At 44.6% G+C, this 16,055-nt stretch overlaps 1 protein-coding gene and 1 non-coding gene across 2 annotated transcripts in view; both read right to left on the bottom strand.

Moving 5' to 3' along the window:
• Positions 1–16,055, bottom strand: part of LOC124618497 (rap guanine nucleotide exchange factor 2-like) — a 423,194-nt gene that overhangs the window by 297,780 nt on the left and 109,359 nt on the right. The gene's annotated exons all lie outside the window — the stretch shown is intronic.
• On the bottom strand, positions 11,684–11,791 carry LOC124554927. Its single transcript, XR_006968494.1, has one exon. It is a non-coding gene; the product is annotated as a U6 spliceosomal RNA (small nuclear RNA).

Below are 16,055 nucleotides of genomic sequence, written 5' to 3'. Positions count from 1 at the left end.
CAGAAAGAAAATTACGGCGCCACATGTTTAAAAGGATTGAGGGGAGGGTGTCCAGATAAAAATTGTAGCAGGAGTCCAACGCTTTGCTACAGTAAGAAGGTTCAAATGCATTTTAAGTTGCGATAGTTACGCAGAGACGAGGAGCCTTACACGGGTAGAGTAGAATGGAGAGCTCCTTGAAATAAATCTTGGACTGAAGACAGCAACAACAACTACAGCAACATATAAGACTAAATCTATCTTCAGCTTAACTTTGCCCTCCACTATGTCTTATTCCTGATTCCTTTAATTCCTGGTTAGACATTCCAGTTTCCACTTTTCGGTTTTTAGGTTTATCCAAAATTCCGCTTGATATGAAGAGAATTGAGGCCGCTAGAGGATGCTGCATGTGACTGTCTGTTAAGTAAGATCGTGGTCTGGCTAATGAGTAGAAAATTGTGATTGACAAGAACTAAAACATATACATATGTACACTGACAAGTCAGAACATTATGACCACTGGCCACCGCGACGTTGGATGCCGCGTGGTGACGTTGCAGGCACGTGACGCAGTAACAAAAGTATGTAAGGGGAGCAGTCAGAGACATTAGATCACCTTAGCGAACATATGAGTCACAAATGGGGAAATCCGTTGAGACGTTGACAAAGGGCAGATTATTATTACGCAGGATCCTTGCTAAAGTGCGTGTCGGCTCGTCGTATGAATCATATTTTTGCTACACTAGGATGTCTCCGCAAACCCCGTCATCGAGGTGAACGGCGGCTTGAAATGTGCAGCGCGCCACGGACGTAGGCTGGTGTTGTCAGAGGCAGGAGATATAAATGTAAAAACACGTGCATACTTTGCTTACTTTCATTCTATTATGTCATACGGTATAACATTCTGGGGTAACTCATCAAACCAATCAAAAGCTATTAGCGTGCAAAAGCGTGTAATAAGAATCATCTGTGGTGTATATTCATCATCATTATGTAGAAATCTGTTCAAGGGACTTTTCATTCTAACCACTGCCTCTCAGTATATTTATTCCTTAATGAAATTTGTTGCAAGTAATACAGGGTCAGCGCAAAGTCTTGCCCTGATTATAAAAATTTATTACAGAATAACCGTTTGAAATAATAATTTACATTTGATGCCGTTACATAGATTAGTGTTGCTAGTTTTTTTAAAGCCTTCAGTTCGTCGACGTCAGCAACTGTTGTGACCAAGACTCTGTCCTTCATATAGCCCCAGAAAAAAAGTCAGGGGGCGTAATGTCTGGAGAAGGGAGTAATGTTCGGATCGGTCCAACACTCTGGCCAGGCTAGGATACAAGCTGCTGTAGGTACTGTGACAATACACATGTTACGAAACACCTGGCTGGAACTGGAATACCGCCTCGACATTCTCCGAGCTACTAAGGGAGCACACGATGACGTTTTCTAACGTAAGTGGTCTTATAAAAAAAAAAACTGATAACACTATCCTATGTACGGCATCAAATGTAACTTATTATGTCAAACGGTTACTCTGGTATAAATTTTTATAATCAGGGCAAGAATTTGTGCTCACCCTGTATATCTCTATTTCCATCCAATAGCTCAGTAAATAGTATCAATACTAGGAATAAGAACAATCTACATAAACACCTAAAATCACCTACCGTGGTCCAAAAAGGGGTCCAGTATTCAGGAACACACATTTTCAATACATTACCAGCAAACATTAAAAGCTTGGTTTCGGATAAAGCACTGTTTAAACAGAATTTGAAAGACTTTTTGATAGGCAACTCCTCCTACTCTATAGACGAATGTCTTAACAGAGACTGTTAGGCCAGCTTAAGTAAAAATGTCTTTTAGATTTCAGTTTTGACAGCACTTGGTCACAACAGTCAAGATTAGATATTTTGTGTGTGATAAATTTATTAATACTGCATAACAATGTTTCATTCCGGCGCCGTATTAATTCTGTAAACATTAGTTGCTCCAGTTTATACTATTGTATTTACCTATTTTGACAATCTCCTGACAAATGATCTGGGTAGTAAGCATTATATTCATATGTTTTATGTTTTTTATGTTATACTTTCTGACACGTTCTACACACACGAGAATCATCTCATTTTTGGGTCTATGGAACGAAAAGTGATTCTCATCTAATCTAATCTGGGAGCAGTATTATGCTGTGAGAGACATTGGTCTGCGTTTGCTTGGGACTGTGGTAGTAATCGAAGACAGCTTCGAACCACTTGCATCCAAAGTGGTTCAAATGCCCGGAACAACTCGCCTATCGACTCGATGAGTGATCGGTGTTCACACTGAATAATTGTAAGAAAAACTGTCTCTCTTTCAATTGGTGTATTATTTATAATTGTAAAGTGGATGTAGTATGTGCTACAATGCCTTAAAGCCTGTAATTCATTTTGAAATACCCTGTATTGTCTACCTTCAAAGTTGCAGAGTCAATGTTGCTCCTCGTGTATCTACATCTGTGCGAAACCCAAACCGATCGTCCCCAATGTCGGCTTCTAGCACCCTTTCCATTCTTCTGTAAATAGTTTTCGTAATCATGACTCTTTAAATTAATAGTTGAGTAATATTCACATCTGTCAGCACCTGTTCTCTCTGGAACTGTACGTATTACATTTTATTTGTGGTCTAGTGGCATTTCACCTGTGTCTTCAATACCAGGTGGAAGTAATCTGTCATAGTGAGCTTTACTAAGAATTTCAATAATTACGATAATTTGTCGTCTACCCCAGGCGACTCGTTTCTTCTTTGGTTTTTAAGTGCTCTCGTAAATTCTCTTCGCAGGGTCATGTCTCGCGTTTCATCTTCGCGTGTTTCCTCTCTCTTTGTGTAATACATTCATCAACCTATCACTCTATACAGTAGCACACATGGAAATATACATCGTACGCACACAGTATACGTTCATAACATTTTGCCTTTTGTGTGGAATGAAGCACATTGTCCTACAAGTAAATTAAAGTAATACTCGTATTCCTCCAGTTTCGATTTTCCTTGATTGCCAGTTAGACACTGGAACTGGTGAGGCCCTTCTATTTGATAACCCGCTGTCGGCCACTATCTTCCAGGTTGGTAAATGAATAAAAATAGCCGCGACCCTATAATGAGCTGGATCTACAACTGACCTCTATGCTCCTACTAGTGAAAAATAAACCCCCCTGCAATCCTGTCTTATACGCTTATCGACTTTGGTATGTAGTAGAAGGTACCACCAGTGAAATTCGTAAGGAGTGGTAATTGCTTTGTACTTCTTGAACACGTCTCCGCGACCATTGTAACACGAATTACTAGAGGGCTTCAGAAAGTAAGTTGTACGTTATTAGGGCATGCCAAGTAACGTTTATTGAATGTCGCTCTACTGAGTGAGTTAGCTGCCCCTACCACTGTCGTTTTATGCACACCGCAATGTTATCTGGGCTTCAAAAACCACGGTCGAGATTTTCATTTTCTCTCACTAGCTATGCGCAAACTGTAAGTTCCACAGAAAAAAATCAACAAGACCTTTTTTCACGAAGTTAAATGTAATCAAATTTTGTACTGGTGTACGTTTTCACTAGGCGCCCTCGTTTTCGAGTTATTCACGAAAAACATACAAAAGTTACCTTCCGACGCATCCCAACTCACAGACCCTACCGGTCAATACTTCTAGAATGTTGTTAATGGCTCTCCTTTCTATCACTCTACAGAAATTTGCAACTGCACGAATTATTTTCTACATTCGATCTTTTTTAGTTCTCATTGACTGGCATCATTACGCCACCGGCTTGGTCGAGCTTTTACACAAATTGTAAAAGTGACGTTTGTGTAAATTTTACCCGACAATTTTGTAAATTTCAATAGTATAAAAATAAAGAATTACACCGTTGTATTCATCAGGCCTTCTGACTACGAAGCAACTGTGAAGCTTGGATGCAATTGTCAACGTATTAAGTTTTAACGTGGTGTTTACAAAAGTCGTTTCTCGTTCATTACTCTCACAGGCACGTTTAAACTCATAATGTTAACGAAGTAGGCGACTACACTGGTGGCGTAATAGCCCAATCAATAGAGGACAAAAAAAAAAGGTCGAATATCGGGTACAGTTCCTGTCGTCGGAAATTTTTGCACAGTGGTAGGAGGGAGTACCACGAACAACATACTAGAAATCCTGACCGGCGAGGAATTAGTGTGGGAGTGGGGGGTGAGTTTGAAGGTCACTTCCGTACTTTTTCCTGAATTACTCTAAAACCGTGTGGGAGAAATATTTTGCGCGTAACGAGCGAGAGGATATGAAAATCTCTGTCGTAATTTATGCAAACCAGCTATAACATAGTGGGCTGCATAAAACGATAGCATTAGGGGCAGCTGATACCCTGTACATGTCACCTTGCCGCAATGGTAACACCGGTTCCCGTCAGATCACCGAAGTTAAGCGCTGCCGGGCTGGGCTAGCACTTGGATGGGTGACCGTTCGGGTTACCGGACGCCGTTGGCAAGTGGGATGCACTCAGAATTTATGAGGTAAACTGAAAAGCTACTTGACTGAGAAGTGGCGGCTCCGAATACAAAAACTGATAACGAACGGGAGGGCGGCGTACTGAGCATCCAGTGACGCCTATGGGCTGAGAATGACACGGCGGTCGATCAGTACCGTTGGGCCTTCCGAGGGCTGTTCGGACAGAGTTTAGTTTCGTTTAGTTTAGTCAGTCACCGAGTCTGTATATACTACAGCTGGAACGTTCAATCAAATGTTCAGAACGTCGGCGATAGACATCGGTTCCTTGGCCACAAAGTCATTTGAGAACCGCTGTGTGAACATCCTCATCCTTCTGAATTATCTCCCTCCACCTCCCCACCCCGCGGATGTTCTTTCAGCAAGCTAAAAAGTGGGTAATAAGATGGTACAATCTCTGGTACTCCAGATCGGTAACGCCCACGACTGTGAAGCCTTAGTCAAATTGTTGGTACCATTTCATTACGGTTGGACGCGACACTGCATTTGGTCCTCGAAAGGTCATAGTTTCACGGTGAATTTTGTGTGCAATTTAGACGTTATGCCTACAAGAAACGTACCGCCCCGCGTACATCGGCTTTGGAGTACATTTTCCAGTTGCTGCGTCATTTCACTAGCATTGTGTAATGCACATGTTATCCGTTCCGCAACAGAACTGTATCTTCAGGATACCGGGAACACGAACTTTCGTCTGACAATGCATCACTCCCGCTGCGTTATTACACTACTGCCCATTAAAACTGCTACACCACGAAGATGACGTGCTACAGACGCGAAATTTAACGGACAGGAAGAAGATGCTATGTAATGCAAATGATTAGCTTTTCAGAGCATTCACGCAAGGTTGGCGCCGGTGGCGCCGGTGGCGACACATTCAACGTGCTGACACGAAGAAAGTTTCCAACCGATTTCTCATACACAAACAGCAATTGACCTCCGTTGCCTGGTGAAACGTTGTTGTGATGCCTCGTGTAAGGAGGAGAAATGCGTACCATCACGCTTCCGACTTTGATAAAGGTCGGATTGTAGCCTATCGCGATTGCGGTTCATCGTATTGCGACATTGCTCCTCGCGTTGGTCGAGATCCAGTGACTGTTGGCAGAATATGGAATCGGTGGGTTCAGGAGGGTAATACGGAACGCCGTGATGGATCCCAACGGCCTCGTATCACTAGCAGCCGATATGACAGTCATCTAATCCGCATGGCTGTAACGGATCGTGCAGCCACGTCTCTATCCCTGAGACAACAACCATCTGCACGAACAGTTCGACGACGTTTGCAGTAGCATGGACTATCAGCTCAGAGACCATGGCTGCGGTTACCCTTGACGCTGCATCACAGACAGGAGCGCCTGCGATGGTGTACTCAACGACGAACCTGGGTGCACGAATGGCAAAACGTCACTTTTTCGGATGAATCCAGGTTCTGTTTACAGCATCATGATGGTCACATCCGTGTTTGGCGACATCGCGGTGAACGCACATTGGAAGCGTGCATTCGTCATCGCCACACTGTCGTATCACCCGGCGTGATGGTATGGGGTGCCACTGATTACACGTCCTGGTCACCTCTTGTTCGCAATGACGGCACTTTGAACAGTGGACGTTATATTTCAGATGTGTTACGACCCGTGGCTCTACCCTTCATTCGATCCCTGGCGAAACCCTACATTTCAGCAGGATAATGCACGACCGCATGTTGCAGGTCCTGTACGGGCCTTTCTGGATACAGAAAATGTTCGACTGCTTTCCTGGCCAGCACATTCTCCAGATCTCTCACCAATTGAAAACGTCGGGTCAACGGTGGCCGAGCAACTGGCTCGTCACAATACGCCAGTCACTACTCTTGATGAACTGTGATATCGTGTTGAAGCTGCAAGGGCAGCTGTACCTGTACCTGTACACGCCATCCACGCTCTGTTTGACTGAATGCCCAGGCGTATCAAGGCCGTTATTACGGCCGGAGGTGGTTGTTCTGGGTACTGATTTCTCAGGATCTATGCACCCATGTAATCACATGTCAGTTGTTGTATAATATATTTGTCCATTGAATACCCGTTAATCATCTGCATTTCTTCTTGGTGTAGCAATTTTGATGGCCAGTAGTGTATCTTAGCACGGAACGACACGTGTGACTTACTTCCTAAAGCCTCTAGGTAACACCAGTTTTGATCAGTGCGCTCGCATACCTCCACGCCTCGCAGCGCGTGCTGTGCCCGGTACCCGGCCGTTTAACTCGTCCAGCTGGCGAGCTGTGGTGAGCGGATCCCGGACGCGCTGGGCGTGAGGCGGCGTGGGCCCCGCCGCGGCCCACAGCGCGCCGCCCACACACACACACACACACACACACACACACACACACACACAGCCCGGGGGTCGGCGGGTCACAGACGCGCCGCACGCCAACACTAAATCCTGAGCCTATCGCTCGCCGCTCCACTCACTGCGCCACGCTCGAGACCGACATTCGTCGTCTCCATCTGCAGCAACGTGACCATGAAGGAAGGAAGGAAGGAAGGAAGGAGGATTAGGATTTAATGTACCGTCCACGACGAGGTCATTAGAGACGGAGAACAAGCTTGGACTGCGTCACCTCGCTCAGTTACACGACAACGAGTAACATGTTATGTACGTAAGCGACACAGTTCTTAACAACGGTAAGTTACGCTGAGTGCGTAACACTTCTTGGGTGAAATAGTCGTCGGACAGACGTACATAATTTCAAGGCATATATCGCTGACGTCAGTCTGTCGTATAATTATTGACCATGTTGCATCCTCACGTACTATAACACTTCTGGACAACGAAAATCATCTACAGAAACCAATATGGAACCTTGCGAAACCCGGATCGGTCTGTTTGTCCATGAGATTCAATGCGGCGTACACAAAGTCGCTCACGGTGATGCCGTGTTCTTAGGATACATTTTATGCAGAGCAGTACTGTCGTTTTAGTGACCAAAATAAGAAACGTAGTAGGAAAAGCAGATGCCACGCTGAGAATCATTGGTAGAACCGTAAGGAAATGTAATTCATTCACGAAAAGAAGTGCCTTACAAAACACTCGTTCGACTGATGCTTGAATACTTGAGTCTGGGACCCTTAGCAAGTTAATAGTAGAGCTCTGCTATACCTCGTGTTCGTATCTTCTGCCTACGACAAGAATCTTTCCACCTGTGACTGTAAATGTGCGCCTCTGTCACACTGTCATTACTTCCAGGTAGCTACAGACACATGTTTCGTAGCATTCATTTCTTTATGGTGCTGACATGATATACGTGGCAACGGTGCGCTCTATACACACAGGTGCCATCTACACAGCTGCCATCTACACAGTTACGATAGTGTAGGATTTCAAAGGCTGGCATTCGAGTGCTAAGTCACGGTGTATCTGACCAAGGCTTCCAATTTTTGTCGACTTCTGCCTGTTGAGGACGCCAAATAACTTACGGAGTGTCCATCATACAGAACCTGCCACAAACAGTAAGATTTCGAGTCTGCGTTACTTTAAAGAAACGAAAGTTTATGGAATTTGTAATTTATTTACTGCAATGACATTTAATTCTTTGAGTGCAATATCTTTAATCAGTATACTTGGTTTAAGCAGTATTATTCAATAATACAACATTTTATTAAATCTACTTGCAAAATTATGTAAATTTGTGTAGAAAAAATTGGACCTAATTTGTTGCAAACCTATGCTACATGGCGTTCATCCGAGATGTGCGATCGTAGTTGCTGAAGACGAGGTACTGGCGGAAGTAAAATTGTGGGGACGGGTCGTGAGTCGTGCTTGGGTAGCTCAGTTAGTAGAGCACTTGCCCGCGAAAGGCAATGGTCCCCAGTTTGAATCTCGGTCCGGTACACAGTTTTAATCTGACAGGAAGTTTCATTGCGTTTATTGCTTGTGCGAACATCCGATTGCAGCACGATGTTGCAACACCCTTCCACGACATTAGTGTCCTGAACAACAATTCCCTGGTCATTGTACATTCCTAACATGGCCATGCTGGTCGCAATCTGCAATCTATGGTAACTGAAGAAAACTTCACAAGCCAAGATCGCTACAAAAGCATTTTATTTGATGACCACTTTCGACAGAACTGTGCTATCATCATCGCATCTTATGCCTTTGAATTTTTACAGCATATTATGCATGAGTGATACAAGTCACTTCAAATTGCATACGTGCACACCACCGCCATGGAGATCGCCAAGCATAGGCATGTCAAACGTAAACGTAATATGCACAAGCATAAACAGAACTCTGTTGCAATATAATAATTCAATCAACCGCCACACTGTCACCTGGTGGATGTACATGGAGGTCGTTCGGTTTACGCCACTTCTGTCAGCTGCCAGCTGGTGGTGTACATTCCCACCTGCAATTAGCGCAGTACAGTTATGTTGATATGCATACACATTTGACATGCCTACGTGTAGTGATCTTCGTGGTAGCGGGATGCACGAATGCAGTCTAAGCGCCTTTGAACACTGATGGACGATATATTGAAAAAATTCAAAAACATAAGATGTGATGATCTGTCGAAACCGATCACCAAATAAAATGCTTTTTTAGCAATCTTGTCTTCTGAAGTTCTCTCTTGTCTTGTAAAGTTGTCTTTAGTTGCCAATAACATGATCATTAGTTCGACTAGGTATGTCTTTTTCCACGGCAAGCGCAATCACCGAATCTCACTCCTGTGATATTTTTTCTGTGCTATGACCGTAGCTTGTTGCTATAACGTTTACGTTGTTTAGTTCGAAAAAAAAGAGACACGCTTGAGGACAACCTATATTGTGGAATTAACATAATTTGGATGTCTCGTGGCACGGAAGACTTCAGGTATGTTGGTCACGGCTACTATGTTTAGTGGGGATAAGCTTCCGCGTACAAGAAACAGTGCCCTTACGAGAGCTCCCATAAATGTCGAACTATGGTCATTAATGGATGGAAACTGTGTTACGTACTGCATCATAAATGCAATGACAGAGGTGCGGTAAGGAATCCACTACATGAACAGCAATAACATCGACCCACTAGAGGCCATTAACTCGGCCTTCCGTGCCTACGTACATTTTATGGAGCAGTTTTGTCTCGCTATAGGCAACACTGCTGGTCAGTTAGCATCCACGCAGTCGGCCAGTGTTGAAAGACAATTTTACAACGTGTCGACATCGCTGTTGAGAGTAGATCCGGCTTGTATTTTCAAAGTCGACGTTGCAGATGAAAGTCCGCTTACAGTTAAAAGTGTTAAAACGTGAAACCGAGATCAGGGGGAGTGGGAGTATCACCCTACCACACACTGTTCATTACCTCTGAAGCTTTTTCCACCTTTCACTCCCCTTCCCATCATCCTTCATCCCCACCTCTTCTTCTTCCCTCTGAAGACTGGTATCTGAAGAACGCTGCAGTTTTCAGCTTGAAGAAAGGTGCTTATTTCACACATACTCTGCACAGCAGGTGGATAACAGTCTTTTTTAACTTCACATGCGAACTCTTAGGGCGTACAAAGGGCAGATGATAATGTTTTACATACCCAAGTATGGCCTGAGACTAATGTTTTCACTCCTAGAGGGAGCGGAAGACCGACAGAAATTTCCTGTGCCTGTGATACAATAAATTAACACCCGATTTGCTAATAAAACATAAAAATGTTTATAGCTTTATGCCGCCTGGGTGGTTATAAAAGCAAACACCTACAGTAGCGTTGTCTCATTTTTCTCTTGCGTTCGTCAATGTACACTACTGGCCATTAAAATTACTAGACCAAGAAGAAATGCAGATGATAAACGACTCTTCATTGGACAAATATATTATACTAGAACTGACATGTGATTACATTTTCATGCAACTTGGGTGCATAGATCCTGAGAAATCAGTACCCGGAACAACCACCTCTGGCCGTAATAACGGCCTTGATACGCTTGGGCACTGAGTCAAACAGAACTTGGATGGCGTGTACACCTTCAACACGATACCACAGAAGTGACTGGCGTATTGTGACAAGCCAGTTGCTCGGCCACCATTGACCAGACGTTTTCAACTGGTGAGAGATCTGGACAATGTGCTGGCCAGGAAAGCAGTCGAACATTTTCTGTATCCAGAAAGGCCCGTACAGGACCTTATACATGCTGTCGTCCATTATCCTGCTGGATTGTAGGGTTTCGCCAGGGATCGAATGAAGGGTAGAGCCACGGGTCGTAACACATCTAAAATGTAACGTCCACTGTTCAAAGTGCCGTCAATGCGAGCAAGAGGTGACCGGGACGTGTAACCAGTGACACCCCATACCATCACGCCGGGTGCTACGCCAGTATAAAGATGACGAATACACGCTCGCAATGTGCGTTCTCCGCGATGTCGCCAAACACGGATGCGACCATCATGATGCTGTAAACAGAACCTGGATTCATCCGAAAAAATGACGTTTTGCCATTCGTGCACCCAGGTTCGTCGTTGAGTACACCGTCTCAGGCGCTCTTGTCTGTGATGCAGCGTCAAGGGTAACCGTAGCCATGGTCTCCGAGCGGATAGTCCATGCTGCTGCAAACGTCGTCGAACTGTTCGTGCATATGGTTGTTGTCTTGCAAACGTCCCCATCTGTCGACTCAGGGATCGAGACGTGGCTGTACGATCTGTTACAGCCATGCGGATAAGATGCCTGTCATCTCGACTGCTAGTGATACGAGGCTGCTGGGATCCAGCACGGCGTTCCGTATTACCCTCCTGAACCTACCGATTCCATATTCTGCTAACAGTCATTGGATCTCGACCAACGCGAGCATCAATGTCGCGATACGATAAACCGCAATCGCGATAGCCTACAATCCGACCTGTATCAAAGTCGAAATCGTGATGGTATGCATTTCTCCTCCTTACACTAGGCATCACAACAACGTTTCACCAGACAACGCCGGTCAATTGCTGTTTGTGTATGAGAAATCGGTTGGAAACTTTCCTCACGTCAGCACGTTGTAGGTGTCGGCACCGGCGCCAACCTTGTGTGAATGCTCTGAAAAGCTAATCATTTGCATATCACAGCATCTTCTTCCTGTCGGTTAAATTTTGCTTCTGTAGCACGTCATCTTCGTGGTGTAGCAATTTTAATGGCCAGTAGTGTATAAGCAGCGAGTGATTAAAATGCAGAGTGTTACGGTGTTTCCAGTCAGTAGCAAGGTATGTTCTGTCATTCGCTTCCAGCGATTTTGGTGTCATCTTTGCGCAGAGGACATGCTACTCTTCTCTGTATCGTTCCAATTTTAGTGTACGTACCGCCGAAGCGAGTACGTGCAAGCAAGAAGAGAGAATGCCGCCGAGGTTCAACGTCAATTTCGTTGCGAGCATCGGGGTGGAGTTAAGAGCGATGGTATTATGAGGGAGTGGTTCAGAAAATTCAAGCCTCATCCCACAAATGTGCACAATGAAAGTGGTCGAGGAAGACATTCAGAGGTGACTGTTGAACTCGTGCAATGTGATGACAAAATTGTGCGTGTGAGACGTCGGCTCACAATTTCCGGACTTTCTGGAGACGTGCCTCAGATTTTAAGAGCAACCGTCTTTAACACTGTCACGGATAAAGTTAGGTTACCGTAAATTTTGTGCACGGTGGATACTAAAATGTCTATCCGATGTTCAAAAAACTGAAAGAAGGGTTTCGGCGTTGATATTTCTTCAGCACAAGCACGTGAGGGGGAGGAATTTCTGAACAATATCGCGACTGGGAACGGTACATGGGTACAGTACGTGAACCCCGCAGTTCAGGAACAGTTCAAACATTGGGTGCACACCCATTCTCCCAATAAGCCGGGAAGTTCAAACATACGCTGTGAAACATAAAAATGATGATTACAGTTTTTTGGGATCCGTCGGTATTTTGACAACAGATTTCATGAGATGCCCGCATCTCGTGGTCGTGCGGTAGCGTTCTCGCTTCCCACGCCCGGGTTCCCGGGTTCGATTCCCGGCGGGGTCAGGGATTTTCTCTGCCTCGTGATGGCTGGGTGTTGTGTGCTGTCCTTAGGTTAGTTAGGTTTAAGTAGTTCTAAGTTCTAGGGGACTTATGACCACAGTAGTTGAGTCCCATAGTGCTCAGAGCCATTTGAACCATTTTTTTAGATTTCATGAGAGAAATGTGTGAGAATACTATGACATTGCAGGTTTATTTTTAGACTCTTACGTAGCTCCGACAGCGAAGCGAGGTCATTACCAAAGCATACGTGATTTTTCATGAAAATGCTCGATTCCATACTGCTAATCGAACGAAAGAAAAACTCAGACTTTTCGGCTGGGAGAGTTTTCAACATCCTCCCTATGGTACAGACTTGGCACCAAGCGACTTTTCTCTCTTCCCCAAGCTGAAGGCGTGGCTGAATACCCAGCACTTCATCACCAATGATGAGCTCAATCGTGCTGCCAACAAATGGCTGCAGCATGCAGCACCAGCCAGTACCATTCTTTGATGAAGGGATGAAGAAATTTAAATACAGATTGTAAATTATATAAAAAGATTTCACCTAATGTTTTCTTTCTTTTCGTAGCCAATTAGTGGTTAATTTATGAATAGCCCTCGTATCCTACGCCTGTAGTAAACTAATGTCGCAAAAATGACCAATGCTCAGCTACATATACGAAAAGTGCAGAATTTATACATTACATTACACATTTGGTTTGTGTTCCAGCGCCAGAGGGTTTGCACGCCGTGCAACTGTGTTACCGTGAAGAACTTGCCTCATTCGTAACGAAATCAAAAATAGCTATTTTTGCATAATCACAATTTTTTGTTATACCAAGACACACTCTTAAGCGTAACACCCAGCTTCTTCATTTAGATAAGAACATTTTTGTTACGTAATTGGTTTCGGATTGACTTCATACTTTGCATTTCCGTTCAATAACGACAAATATTTTTAAAATAGTAATGGATACTTGAAAGCCACCACTTCATGCCATTGCGTATGACCGCGTCACGTGCCCGCAACGATCAAATGGCTCTGATCACTATGGGACTTAACATCTGAGGTCATCAGTCCCCTAGACTCAGAACTACTTAAACCTAACTAACCTGAAGACATCACACACATCCATGCCCGAGGCAGGATTCGAGCCTGCGACCGTAGCAGCAGCGCGGTTCCGGACTGAAGCGCCTAGAATCGCTCGGCCACAGCGGCCGGCTCTCAGCTCAGCCGTGTTCCTCCGCTCACTACACTCCGGTACTGTAGAGCAGCAGAGATTCAAGTGTCACCAACCTTTTTCGATCCCGCCAACTCCCCGACTACCGAACAGACTAGCAAGTGAGTGAGTTAACATGCCTTGTTATTCAGTTCTGAGCTATGTTTTAATGTTCAGGTCTCCAGTTCACAGGACGTCAGTTTAAAATCATTTGCATGATTGGTACCGAACAGACGTACAAACAGACAAGAAAGCGACCTATTAAGAACGTCGTAAAATTGTCACTGTGGAAAAAGTAATTTGAACAGCTGTTAGCATCCTTTCGATCGAAAAGTATAATCAATAGCAAGTTCAAAGAAAACTGCTACCTGAAAATGAGGGAGTGTGGTGTGTAATAATACTGAACAAACCCACGCAGAAAATTGCATCTGTTATTTAACGAGAAAATTTTAAGGGCTTTTTTAATCACAATAGCAATGGTGCAGATATGCAGTGTTGATGTGGTGCGAGGGCTGTTGAGGGGATGAAATGGAGGGGGAGGGATACGGCGATGTCACATTCCCTGCAACGGCAATCACTGCAGCCTCTCGAAAAAGCCCAGTGGTGTCGTACACTGGCTGCTGACACACACCTCAAGCTGCGCCGTGTCGCCCACCAGAGTTAAGTCCGAAGTATGCAGAGCGTGGGTTCGGCAGGCTCTTAGATGGGGCCATTACTGGTGAGTGCTCCCATCCCTGCCTTGTGTGTTTACAAGGTACAGCAAATGTAGCTCTGAAAATGGGCTGCCTTGACTCACTACGAGAACGGGAGATGACGGAAGAGATCCTGCCCGAACGAGTGGCCGTGCGGTTCTAGGCGCTAAAGTCTGAAACCGAGCTACCGCTACGGTCGCAGGTTCGAATCCTGCCTCGGGCATGGGTGTGCGTGATGTCTTTAGGTTAGTTAGGTTTAAGTAGTTCTAAGTTCTAGGCGACTGATGACCTCAGAAGTTAAGTCCCATAGTGCTCAGAGCCATTTGAACCATTTGAACCTGCCTGAGCGAACACTTCAAGGCGTATGATGCTTTAGACGAGGTTTCAGCTCTATTTAGTCGGAGAAAGGCGTGTCGATCACAAAACAAGTCAGATTTTTTGTACGAAAGAGAAACCGGAGGACGGTTATGACGTAACATGCCACCGGTGACTGTCATTACACGTGTATAACAAGCTCAGAACAGTGGAGGAAATGGGCTGTGTGTTTTCAGATCGACCATCCAGGGATTTTCCCTGAACCGATATTTACAAATTACGAAATACCTAAATCTGAAAGTCCGCAAGGGGATTTGAACTGTCGTATACGAATCCAGTGTCTTACTGCTGTACCACCTTGCACGGTGGAAAGAGAAATGCACTAAAGCAGTCTTACTCAGGAGAGACCTCACCGTAGTATGAATTAGATAAATCTTTAGACAGTTCTACGTAATACAAGTTGGGCCCAAAGCATGCCGAAGGGCATTTCCAACCAATGTTGGCGAGACCGTGTTATGTTCCACTTGCGTATACACAGTGATGAATGTATCTGCACCTCAACTGAGAAATACAAATACCTGTAAACAACGCCATTGATTATACTTTTCACCGTGCGTTTCGAGGGACAAATACGTCCATCAGGGGGATTTACGCCAATTAATAAGGCGTGGACCTGTTATCAGTCCTACTTTTGGGTAACCTCTGGTATAGTCAGGAAGGAAAAGACAGAAAGCTAGTTGAAAGCTCGAAGTTAAAAGTGTGTTCTACTACATAGATGACAGCTATGTACATGTACAACAGTTTAATGGTGACCTATTACTTTTCCAATCATATTCACGCAAGATATCCTCCACCGAATTAAGCGAAGATAGCGGATTAGGATTTAACGACTGCAGGTACAATTAACAAATAACAATGCTGCCAACCCAACGGAATGGAATGTTATGTTCGCTTGACAAGAGCAACATGCGGTCATGCTACATTGTTTCTGACGCAACGGCGCTGCAGTAGTACAACATCCAAAGCACAGTGATTACATTATCCACACCTTTGCAACGGGCTGGTCTGCAGTGTTCCAGTCACATAACTGAAACTCCACATTTACACTTCAGTGACGAAAACATTGGGAAATATGAGTGTCAGGACAGCATGTATTAAAAATAAAAATAAACACACACACACACACACACACACACACACACACACACACACACACACACACACACACAGACTTCCAAACAATGACGCACCCACAAGACATGGTTGGATGCCAATTTAACATAGTACACGTATACACATTTCCAGGTATGTATGATCAGGGTCACAATTCTTTCTGACAGTTAGAACGGCCACAGCAGTGAATGAGCGTTCTTCGT

Source organism: Schistocerca americana, chromosome 1 (genome assembly GCF_021461395.2).
Source record: "Schistocerca americana isolate TAMUIC-IGC-003095 chromosome 1, iqSchAmer2.1, whole genome shotgun sequence".
Lineage (NCBI taxonomy): Eukaryota > Metazoa > Arthropoda > Insecta > Orthoptera > Acrididae > Schistocerca > Schistocerca americana.
Note: the sequence above shows the minus strand (reverse complement) of the source record. Positions and strands in the feature narration are given on the sequence as shown.